At 45.6% G+C, this 12619-nt stretch overlaps 1 protein-coding gene across 4 annotated transcripts in view; it reads left to right on the forward strand.

Annotated features, from left to right (window-relative positions):
- PKN2 (protein kinase N2) overlaps nt 1-12619 on the forward strand; it is a 793532-nt gene that overhangs the window by 547948 nt on the left and 232965 nt on the right. The window lies entirely within an intron of this gene.

Raw genomic sequence — 12619 nt, forward strand, 5'->3', positions numbered from 1 at the left:
CCTGTGTTACTGTGTTCAGCTTTGTGTACAATTATTTGTTGCCGCACACGTGGACGGTATCTAAAGGAATTATTCATTCGATTTTTTGTGAGGTAACATGAACATCGCAAAAATTACGTTGTTTTTGCTCCATATGTTTTCAACACATCCGGTACGGTCCATTCCACATTCAAGCCATCCACAAATGCGTTTTTGTTCCCCATGGTTGCCTAATGCTTTTTTGAAGCATTTTCCACTTCCCGACATTTGTAACCAGATTACATTAGTGTGGTTTAAGCAAGTACAGACCTGCAGTTGTTTAAAACTGTCACATGTATTGGATGAAAAATAGAATTTAAACCAAAATTAAGAATGAAATTTGAATTAAAAGACCGCATTTAAACTTAAATGTGTATACATTACACTTTTAATTATGATACTCATCCTCGTATTGAAAATTTACATGAGCCGGAAGGAGAACTGAAGAATTGTTTTTTAGAATCATATAAAAGGTGATTTACAGCTATAATTTGAAGCAGCTCTCCAAGTAGCATACAACTAGTTCTCTTTAAAAAAAAAAAAAAAAAATTAAAAATGGATCCCCCTTACAGCCTCTTTACCATTCTCTTTTTGCACGTATCCCTTCCACCGACTGGGTTTCTCTGGAAACTCTTTCAAAATCTCTTCTAGCAGAGCTTTACATACTGGAACCACGCACTCACGTGTGCTTCAGATGCTGCCTGTGCCCTTAGCTCGGTTTATGCTGCCTTTGCGATTTCTTCTGCTCAATCTTGTGACTGCGAACCGCTTTTCTTATGTGCCTTGATTTTTCTATGTGGACTTCAGCTTCGTTTTTTTGTTGTTGCTGTTTTCTTTCCTCTTTCCTACGGTGCTTGCCTGCCCTATCTATGCTACCACCGGTACAAGGACCTTTCTGAACTTCTTGGTTTGCCTACAGAGTAAAGGTGCACATATACTGCACAAAACGTTAAATGTAATCATTAGGAAGAGTCACGAGGTGAGTCCATGGTCTCTGCTGTTGGACTCGGTCTCTGAACTTTTCTGCTATTTAGGTGGTGCTTCTCCTTCCCCACAGACTATCCTTTCCTATGGCCACGATTACCAGCCCTTCGTAAGTCATGAAGGTTGCCCCAATAAAGTCGAATGCTCTGGGTCATAGGACTATCTTTCCAGATGTACCAGCTAATTTTGTCTTTGATGGCTCTGATGGACTGCCAAAGACCCACTCTCATCCCTATATGGCCAGCTGCTCCTTTGAGCTGAGTCTGGTGTGGCCCTGACACTGCATTGTCCGAGCTCAAGTTCTCTTATCAACTGACCAAAATCTTCCAAGACAATTAACTTAATCTGGGCAGTTGTGGATTTCATCCTTGCAGAGGCATTCCCAAATATACATAGGGAAAGGGCCATGAGCCAGTTGGTAGCTCAGTCTGTTAGGTGACGACAATGAGACCGAGGCAACCAGAGCTCCTACACAAACTCCCCATTGTGCCCCTTGCTGGGAAGGTGCAGTATATTCAGGATGGGTGGTGAGGTCTAAATTATTTGTAGCTCGCTGGTCTGCTGCTAGAGGCCAGAGTAGAAAAAATCCTGCAAGCTAAAACCACATTTACACGGTTTCCTGCAAGTAAACAGATATTATGCCTCCCCCTTGGAACTGAGCAGTGATACTACAGTCGTTTGTTGTTGCACTGATGGATTTAAGTCTCTCTCTTGGGTCCAGAATGGGGGTGCTTGGAGTTGTGGTGGTGTCCTCATAAAACACTCGGACTTATAACTCGGGCTGGCATTGTGGTCTTGTGTGGGCTCGATGTCTGTCTTCTATCGGTACTAGGCTAGAGCCAGGAGAAAATGTCTGAGGCGGATGCTGTCTACTCCTGTCCCACCGGCAACTACAACTTTTTCTTTAAAGAGAGGACCCACAAACTGTTGAATTTGAAATGGATGTCCTTAGTGGAAGAATTCTCTTTGATAAAGCTCTAGCTTAACTGCTATGGTTCAACCTCACTTAGGTATTAAATAACCCAAAAGGTAAAGTAATTGACATCGTATTCCTCAAAGCAATCATCTCCTACGCCTTAGATTGACTGGTACCCACGTGCTTCTTTGTAGTTGCGTGCTGAAACTCGGGCACAATTTAGAAATGTCTGGACAGGAAAGAATAGAGAATGTGAAAAAATGTGATTGTCTTTAGTGTTTAAATACAGAGATCCAGTTAATTTTGTTAAACCTGTAAGCATCAGATGCATATATCTTTGTGCCAGAGCAGATGTATATTACTTTTGACACACGTCATTTTTATTATGTATTTTTTCTGAAGCCAAATTAACATTCTGTGTTGCAGTTTCTAAAAACATCAGTTATAATAAGAATGTCTTCAATCATATTTTCAGTGATTAACTTTGCAGCTGAACAAGCGATCAAGAGAGTGAAAACCAACACCGTCTAAGTGCACAGATGTGGGATAGCTTCCACGTTCTGCACGGAAGGGACACTAGTGATGTTTAATGTAAATGAAAAGCAAGGAGACCTATTTAATCCTTTGAATGTGAATGCCCAGTGCTACATCGGTGATGATTTGATGGAAACGTAGTCTGGATAACTCTTGTTCATGAAGTAACTGGGGGATAAAACAACAAAGCATAACCCGTGATACAACCTAGATTTGCTAACTACAGGCCAATCGCCGCAAGAATATTCTTTGGAAAACTAATGAAAAGAGCAGCAGTCTCCCTGATTTGGTCTTTTTGAGGAAATTAATCTACTCTCCGACCATTATTTTGGCTTCTGCATAGGCTGATGAATGACTTGATATCTTTCCGAGATGACCTGAAACTAACAATGGGCAGTGACTGAGTGACAGCAGTATTACTCCTGGGCTAATCAACAGCCTTTAACACCATTCATTGCCAAATGCTTTTACTGAGACTAGAAATCATTGGCATAAAAGAAAACAAAGCAGGCCGTCTCTTGCCTCAAAACCATTCAAAGTGTGGTGTCAGTTCCACTGTTCACATCCGCTCCTCAAACCTCATGGTCCCTTCCATTAAGGGGCCATCCGGTCTCCTTTCCCTTTCAACCTTTTCTTTACCCCTTTACCAGATCACATCAGCTTATTCAACCTAACCTGTTACAATTACACAGATCTTAAAACTGAAAATCCCGAAGGATATAGACCCTTCTAGAATTGACAAGTGTCTCCTCACGCCAGCAGTGGTGTTATCAGTGATGTCCTAGAGCATGTCATGAGGGATGTACTTTGTGAGGGTATAAGCAGGGCATGGCCAGAGTGCGAGGTATAGTAACTTTAGTCAACTATAGCTGGTGAATTTCAGTTTTTTTCAATTTAAAATGTAATGCTGCAACTGACATTGACACCTAACTTTCAGGGAAATTCTAAGTTGTTTTTTTAATGTAAGTTACTGTCAATATAAGTAATTCAGGCCCATTGGTTAAAACAATGTTGAACACATACAAGACTTTCTTTTACACTCCTCAAGCCACATAATACAGCCAATAGACAAACTACAAGCGGTCCCTACGTTTCCAAGCAGAAGAGCAAATTCTCCAGCTTTGGGAATGGTTGGAAAAAGTTATCAACCTTTCCTCGGATCATGTTATATAGACCCCAGCAAATGTACGGGTGATTTTTATTTTTTTTTTTTAAATGAATTTTTCTTTTATTTTCTTTAAGTATTTCTGCGAGGCTGCTGCACTTCCTTTAACCTTCCACAATACTTAGAAAAATGTTGGTGTTGTGCCTGGCCCGATTAGGACATTTATGCTAATATATTTAATTAAGCCCAGAAAAGGCATTATGGGGAGCTCTTTGCAGAGCCGTGAATAACAAATGACCGGCTATGGACTCTCATTTATTATTCTTTATTCTCTCCCAGTCTCTGTTTTTTAGGTCGAGCCTTGGCAGCCCCACCCACTCTCCACCCATATTTGTCTTTGGCTTGTGTCATTGCCCTTCATAAATGCTGGCTTCTGATTCATTAATAGGCTTGTTAGTCCCTCCTTAGTACCGCCTTGTCTTCATTTGTAACCTCCCATGAGGACAGGCCCTTTTACTTCGGTTGTTACACGTACGTCTTATTTAGTCTGTAAGCACTATTTTCTTTGAGTTTCACCTACTGCAGGCATGACATGCTTTCCTGCAACATTCAGCGCGCCATGCACACTTTCACAGGGTGCTTTTAGGCACAAAAAAAAGCATTTGTTTGACTACTGGACCGCGCTTTCACTCGTCTAAAGAAAGGGGCGTGGCCTCTATTAACATGAAAGTGAAGTATGGGGCGCTTGTAAACAACAATCATTTGCAATGCAATAGGTCTCGCATTTTAGAAACTTTGACCAATTGGTATTGTAAATAACAATGCCTTTTATTTTTCCAGGTTTATTTAAAACACATAAATAAAAAGCATTGTCATTTACAATGCCAATAGCTCAACATCTCGCAATTGTGAGACCTATTGCATTGCAAATGCTTGTTTATAATGATTGCAGGTGTCCCAGTCCCACCCAGGCCACTCACAGCTATTTTTTTTTTTTTGGTTGGTGGCCGCCGGGAGAGTCCCAGGGCCTTTATGGACTCTGTGGGCTCTCTGGCCGGCATCTATTGTGGGAGCCAGCCCACCCCCCCCCCTTTTTCTTTTTTTTTAAGCAGTGCCCAGCTGGGCACCCATGTATACCAAGTATGTTGGGGGCTGTGGAGAGAGCCCCATGCCCCCCACTGCCCCTGCTGCTTCCTCTGACTGGGGCCAGCCACTTTTTTTTTGTGGTGGGTGCCTCTGTGCCCAGCTGGGACACACACGTCTTTAATCCATTGGCAGGGCGGGGCGGGGCGGGGTGGGGTGGGGTGGGGGATAAGGCTTCCGCAGTTCCAGCTGTCTCACTGTTCCGGTGGAAGCTGGCCATATGTATTCTCCTGCAGGAGTAGATTTTGCCACTGCTCCTCTGCTTACAGACAAGGGAACAAAAGAAAATGTTTGCTCCCTCCAGAGGTGGGAATCATTCAGGTGCCAAGGGATGAAGTCCCTGGCGCTGAAATTGGCTAAAAGAGGGGGGCCCGCATGCCCTAATCCCCAGAACAATTGAATATGACCCTGGTATGGGGTCCCCAGAGGCTTTCCAAACCTTCCCAAAAGAGGGGCAGTGGCTGCATGCCTCTCTCCCTCAAAATATAAACATAGACCACGCAGATGGGGTCCCTGCAGCCTTTCCAAGGCTCAGGGAGGGGAGCCACATACCCCCTCCCCAAATAATTTAAAAAACAGCCCAGGCTCACCCATGGGGGATTAATAATGAAAAAGTCATTACTCTACCATTTTAAACGTGTTTAGGTCTCACCTACGCAGCGCGCATGCGCTGCATAGGAGAAGACCTTTAGTAATCGATTCCCTTTTTCTGCCAAAAACGTGCATGCTTTACATTGCTTTCAATGGCAACGAGTGCACATTTGGAGGTTCCCTTGCGGGAGCAAGCTTTGAAACCATCTGTTTGTAATTAACAGATGGTTCCTACTCACTCCCGCAAGGGAAACGGGCGCAGGCCCCCTCTTCTCTCCCCTCCCCCTGCTGCCTCCTCCTCTCCTCGTCAAACTTTTTTTAAATTTTTTTTTTTTACTTTCAGCATGAGGCGCGCACGCTTGTTTCTTATGTTAGGATAATAATTCGGGAACAATGAGTGTTGTGGGCCGAGAAACGTAGTTATCGGGAGCATGTGTGTTAGGAGGCATATCTTTCTGTTAGTCCTCACCCCGACTTTACAAAAATGTGTAACGTTGGTTCTTAGAAATGCAACAAGAACGAATATACGTAATGTGTTCTGTAAAGTGATTTTAAAGTGATGCACGTTTATTATTGAGGTGTAAAGAGCGTAGGGTTCATTGCAGCTCGCCTTGCCCGCACGTCACAGCGCCTTCCCTGGGCCCCGTGCTGAGCAGCCCCCTGAGTCATATATTCATCCTGTCAGAGGGATGGCACCATCTCTCCACACTGCTGCTTTTCTCTGACTCCACAGCAGTAGAAAGGGCTGCAGGAGGGGTGCGTTCCTGTAAATTGAAATGCTCATTGCTGCTGCTCGCTCGGGAATGCCGAGAGGCTTGATGGAAACAAGATGTTTGCCAGGAACAGGGGAGGCTATTTGTTGGCAGTGTGCCCGTTTTAAACGGCAACAGTGATGAACGTCAAATTGTAAGAGGCATTTGAGTTGCCAGTCATTTCTGTATAAAAAGAATTAAAGCAGCTGTTTTGAGAGGTGCCTGTTTCTGGATACTGGAGTGAGTGGTACCACTGCAGAAAAACCTGGTACTGTTGCGGAGTAAGTCGAGCATCTTTGCCCAGGTGCACTGGTACTGTCCCAGTAACCGTAGACCCCTGGTATTGCCCCGTACAGGCGTTCACCCCTACTAAACAGCATTGGTACTGACCCAGTAACAGAATGGCATCTCTTCTCTGGAGTGCTGATACTCTCCTATTAAAAGTATAATACCGCTGCTGAGAAGCAATGATACTCTCCCACTGACAGTACAGCAGTCCTGCTGGGAAATGCTAATACTCTCCCATTGCAAAGTTCAGTAGCCATGCTAATGAGTGCTGGTACTTTCCTATTATATTAAAAGTATAACAATTCTGCTAAGGGTTGCTAGTACTCTCAGCCATTAAAAGTATAGCTGCTCTGCTGAGGAGTGCCAGGAGCACCGCTGTCCAGTCCCTCCACGCCCCACACAAGCACAGCTAGCCCCCAATAAAGGATCCAGAACAGATCTCCTTAACTGAACGTGGCGACGAGGCCTTGGGATGGAGGGGAGTGAGCTGGGTTTGAGATGGGGGGGCTTGTCTGTGGAAAGTCTAGGGCCCGCCCCCTGCAGACCGCTGCGTGTGTTTACTTTTGGGAACAATAGGGCTCTTATTTCTAAGGGCCTGGGTTTTGGAGCGGACCCAGCCCTATTCAGAAAGGCCCACACAGTGGCCCTGATACGATCCACAGGGGAACCCCCCAACACATGGACACCCTTGGAGGACCACAATGACAAGTAAGCATCTGGAAGGCGTGAGGGTGAAATGCAGAGAACAGCTGTAAAAATAAGTTGCGAGTGCACTCCACTATCTTGTAATTGTAAATTATATTGATATTGTGCTTACTACCACTGACAAGATGTTAAACAAGCATTGGCATAGCCAATAGGTCTTGCCTTTGGCACCTTATAAGTGTTTAGCCATGCAACAGTTGATGTTGTTGCATCAAGGATATTGTGCTGCATAACTAAATACTTATAAGGTCCCAAAAGCGAGACCTATTGGCTATGCCAATGCTTGTTTTAGATGGGACAGCGAATCCGAAGTCCCATTAAAAGAAGAAGAAAAAAAGGTTTCGGCCCTAACGGGGAGGTTCCTCTGGGGCCCTCCCTCTAGGCCCAGGGGAGGGGCTGTACATCCCCATCGTGCCTCCCTAAGTGTTTTTTGCACTTTTTTCATGACCAGGAACTGAGTCCCCTCAGTCCCAACCTTAATTTCTCAAAAACTATGGAAAGGATTACCTCCAAATCAAGCTTTCTGCCAAATTTGAAGTAATTACATTTAGTTGTGTTATATCTACCTATTGGAAAAGTGCACGGGGAAAACACATTTGGGTACGCCTTGCTTTTCTCGGTCCCAGGTTTTGACTTTACACCCCGAAACTTTCCAGGAAGAAACTGGGGTGCATGTTTTAGTTTTTTTGCGGTAGGGGGAAGAAGGGGAAGTTTTTTGAAGATTTGTCAAACAGTTCCAAAGTTATTAGCAAAAAAAATAACGCTTTTCCTGTGGAAATGTGGTCACAACTAGAACTACTCAGTAGCAACTGCCACTGGATAAAAACACACACCCACACACTCTCATTCGCGCACACTCTCATTCGCGCACACTCTCATTCGCGCACACTCTCATTCGCGCACACTCTCATTCGCGCACACTCATTCGCGCACTCTCGTGCACTCTTTTTCACACGCGTGCACTCTCGCGCACTCTCTCTCACACGCGTGCACTCTCGCACACAATCTCTTGCTCTCTCTCGCACACTCGCTCACTAGCGCTCGCTCTCTTGCGCGCACTCTCGCCCGCACTTGCGCACTCTCTCTCGGGCGCACTCTCTCGTGCACTCTCACGCACGTGCACTCATGCGTGCAATCTCTCTTGCGTGCAATCTCTTGCTCTCGCGAGCGCTCTCGTGCGCTCACTCTCGCGCGCGCTCTCGTGCGCTCACTCTCGCGCACTTGTGCACTCTTGCACGCACTCTCGCGCACACACGCGTGCACTCTCGCGCACACACACACGCGTGCACTCTCGCACACCCACACGTTAACTCGCGCGCACACACGTGCACTCTTGCGCGCCCTCTCTCGCACGCAAACACTCTCTTGCAAGCACACTCGCGTGCTTTCGTGCGCACTCTCGTGCACACTCTCTCGTGCAAGCTCTCTCATGCAATCTTTCTTGCGCATGCTCTTGCGCTCGCTCGCGTGCTCTTGCGCTCGCTCGCGTGCTCTTGCGCTCGCGTACGCTCACTCTTGCGCTCACGCTCTCTCTTGCGCTCACGCTCTCTCGCGCACGCTCTCTCGCTTTCTCTCACGCACTCTCGCTTTCTCTCACGCACAACTGATTATAATTCTTGGTTGCCCTATTTCATAATTTCGTCAATTTTAAGGACAAAACGTATTCAATCCAATGGATCATAAAATAATACACTAGTCCGCATTTCAAACTACAGTTTCCTAACCTCTGTCATGCCACCTAATTGGGACATTTCCATATTTAAGGTTTTGTATTGTGCGCTCTATGCCTCCCAGCAACACTATGTAAACGAGCATTGGCATAGCCAATAGGTCTCGCCTTTGGGACCTCATAAGTGTTTAGTCATGCAACAGTTTGTTGTTGCACCAAGGATATTGTGCTGCATAACTAAATACTTATAAGGTCCCAAAAGCGAGACCTATTGGCTATTCCAATGCTTTTTCTTCTTTCTGCTGGAGCATGGGACAGTGGATCAGCCCATTTCAGCCATTGGTTAACTTCACTTAGAGGCACCACATTTTACTTTTTCACAAGGAACACATGTGCACAAAGTTGTCCTTAGTTGTTGCAATGTGGGGTTACTGTGGCATTGTGTTTTTTGAGACCAAAAACACATTTGTTTTTTGAAGTTTTTTTTTTTATATCGGAGCAGACCCAGCAGCTATCCCAACAATAAAAGTTTGCAGAAGCAACTTTGACAAATTCGAAAGAATGACTTGTTTGCCAGACATAGACTTTGCCAGTGCTTGTTTGAATTTTGGGCCCACTGAAGGTCCTTGATCCCGGTTTCTGGATCATTTGTGAACTGACTGTCCATATCTTAAATTTGATTGGCAGGTCAGCTCGATTTGAGACGTTCAAAATCCACTGTTTCAATAATAATTTCTTTAAAATTACTGTATGAATTTACACCAATCCAAGCAAAGTCACTTGAGTAAAGTTTTAATTTAATGCCAAGTTTTGTTTAATCAATTTCAGATAATTTTTTTGTGCCTCTGCTTACTTTTGTTGTTTTTCTGTGAGCTGGCTTCTTTAAATTGTTTTACGTTTAAAAGTTACTATTACTTTGGTGTACTTGTGGACATGGCTTGTTAGCAATATTGTGAATTCATTGGTGTGGGTCATGATTCTCCATATTTATGGCTCCTACCACCAGACATGTAGTGATGCCCCCAAAGGGTGACTATCTGGCAATAATCTTTATCATCTATTTAAAAAAAGAGTTTCAACACTAGTTAGGAGTTGATTCAAAGTGTAAGTGCTGTCAAGGTACTCTTGAGTTAATATTGTATCCTTCCCATTGAAACAGCTTATTCTTGCGTGTGTGCTGCATACTCTTGCCTTATTCTCAGTCAGCATGAAGTTCTTAAAACCAAAAGAATGACAACAGAACTCTGTGGCTGCAACACTATTCCTGAAACAGCAAGGTTTTCAGTGGTGTCCTAAAAGGCAGAAGTACCACACTGCCTCTTATTGTATCCTAGAGCATATGGTTGGGAAAGCCTTCTCACTAGCCTTTTTTAGGTCTCGCCAGACACAGCGCATGCGCTGGTCTGGCGAGACTTATTGAGAGGGCTCCAAAAAGTGCTACCAGGCCAGCCTAGAGCTACAGTGCATGTGCGCGGGCGCGCGCGCCACTTTTAGCGCGATTACTTTCACTTTTGCGGCCGCAAGGCCGCTTTGATGTTTGATCGCGATCACTTTCACTTTTGCGACCGCACGGCCGCTTCTCATAGCCAATAGGTCTCGCTTTTGGGACCTTATAAGTGTTTAGTTATGCAACTGTTGCATGGCTAAACACTTATAAGGTCCCAGAGGCGAGACCTATTGGCTATGCCAATGCTTGTTTCCTTTTACTAACGCTGTTCAGTGGTAAAAAAAAAACACTTGTTATTGAAGACTCTTAAGAGTCCTACCTGCAATTATAAGGCACAAAATGTTGGTACATTGCCATGACCCAGAACCAAGGTTTTAAATTTGTCATCAGTAGCAATTGGCAGCTAGTGTAATTTGTTTATTAGAACATACCCCCGCCAGAGAAGGGGTAATAGTGTACTTCTCCCCCCTTGGGGGCAGATTGGAGGCTTGTCCCAATTGAGAAGGTTTCCCCAACTGGCCCCCAGGAAGATAGAAAGTCCACCTGACACCAGGAATTTTTTCTTTGGGGTAAAATAGTGGTGCGAGTGTTGTACTCTGGCACTGGCCACACCCGACCCCAAATCGGACAAACCAGAGTGCAACACCCACACTGGGATTCTTTTGGGCCAAATGCAAAAATGTTGGTGTCAGATGGACTTTCTTCTCTTCCCGGGAGGACACATTTGGCGGAAACCTCCCCAATTGGTACAGACCTCCTACCTGCCCCCCCCCCCCTCTTTGTGGCAGAAAGACACTTGTCCCTGCTGGGATGAAGTATAGCTCGATGCCAGGGTAGGCCACCCCTCCCTTTGTTTGTTTTGGATCATTTTTGAAATCCCTGGTGTTTAGTGGGCTTTGTGCCTCTTCCCAAAAACTATGCTTAAATGCAGTCTCTGGTATATAGTGGGCTTTTCCGCTCTCTTGTGGAGGTGCAAATTGGGGGTACTTGACCCCATACACCCCCGGGGTGGGCGTTTGTACCATTTTAGGGTGAGGGCACAGCCATGCCCATGGTGGGCAGTCCTCACCCCTGTACATTGTTTTTGCAAAATGTTCCTCATGTCTAGTAGGCAGATTGAGAATAATTGCCCCCATCCTCCCACAGAGGGCGCAGAAACACTGTTGCCGCTTTTTTGGGGAGGGGCATGGCCATGCTCATGGTGGGCATCCCCCACCTCTCTACATAAAAAAAAGAACTTTCCCTTGTGAATAGTGGGAGGGGGAAGTGTGGGGGGGATTGGTGGTATACACCCACATCAGCCTCCCACTTCCCCCCCCATCCCCCCAGGAGGGCAGAAAGACTGTTGCTGCCTTTAGGTGGGCGGGACATGATCATGACCGTAGTGGGCAGTCCCCACCTCTGTACATTTAGTCTTTTTTCCCTAAACTTTCCCTGAGGTTCTAGTGGGCTTTGTGCCCCCCCCCCCCCCCCTTCCCTTGGGGGAGTGCAGATTGGAGTAATCACCCCTCATCGGCCCACCGGGGCGAGGGGGGCAGAAAGACCGATGCTGCAGTTGTTCGGGTGTGGGAATGGCCATACCGGTTCCCATCCCTAAATGTTCTGTTTTTTGTTCTTCCATGGTGGCCAGTGGGCTTTCTGCTGCCCCCACGGGGGCAGATTTAGGGGTAATTCCCCCCATTCGTCTCCAGGAGGGGCAGAAAGAATGACCTTTTGGGATAGTGGGGGGTGGGGGCACAAGCCATTGTCATAGGGGCCACTCCCCCTTTTCCCCGGGGTCTAGTGGGTGGATCCCTGCTTGGGGATCGCTCTCCTGTAGCGATCCCCAAGCAAGGATCCACTGGGCAGGGATATCATTGGAAAGGGAAAATTCTCCCCTTTACAACAATACCTCTCCCGAAGCAATCCATGCCCGGGGGGCTAAGATATGCTCCTCAGCACTAATGCAGTTTCCTGTAATGACATAAGGACTCCCTGCATGCTGATGGTCATTGCAGCAAATACAATTTTAAAAAAACAGACTCAAGCTGCTCGGAAATCTCTTTCCCAGCAGCCTGAGTTTAAAATATAATTAGCCAATAAAGGAATCCCTCTGGTCGAGGGGCCTTTCAATGCTTCCCCATTGTTGGCCAGTGGCTGACGGACGCACTGGGGAGGTAATAGGACACCCGCACTGAAAGGGTTAAGAAGCTGCTCTTACAAGCGCCAAAATAAAAATAACTTTAAGGTTTTTGGATGATCTTGAAATCTTCACATTGTCAGCTATGTCAGCTTTCAAATAATTGGCTTTCTAGTGAATGTGACTTTAATGTAAAAATCAATATCTTCATTACAAGTAGCTATTGCTTTAGCTTACTGTCTGCTATGGCACACAACAGACCACCATTCGTTTACATCTGTCATTGCACACACCTACGTTTATGGTTGTCTTTTCCTATTCTGATGTGATGGTTATGTGTTAATGAAA

The sequence above is a fragment of the Triturus cristatus genome, chromosome 4_2 (genome assembly GCF_964204655.1).
Source record: "Triturus cristatus chromosome 4_2, aTriCri1.1, whole genome shotgun sequence".
In the NCBI taxonomy this organism is placed as follows: domain Eukaryota; kingdom Metazoa; phylum Chordata; class Amphibia; order Caudata; family Salamandridae; genus Triturus; species Triturus cristatus.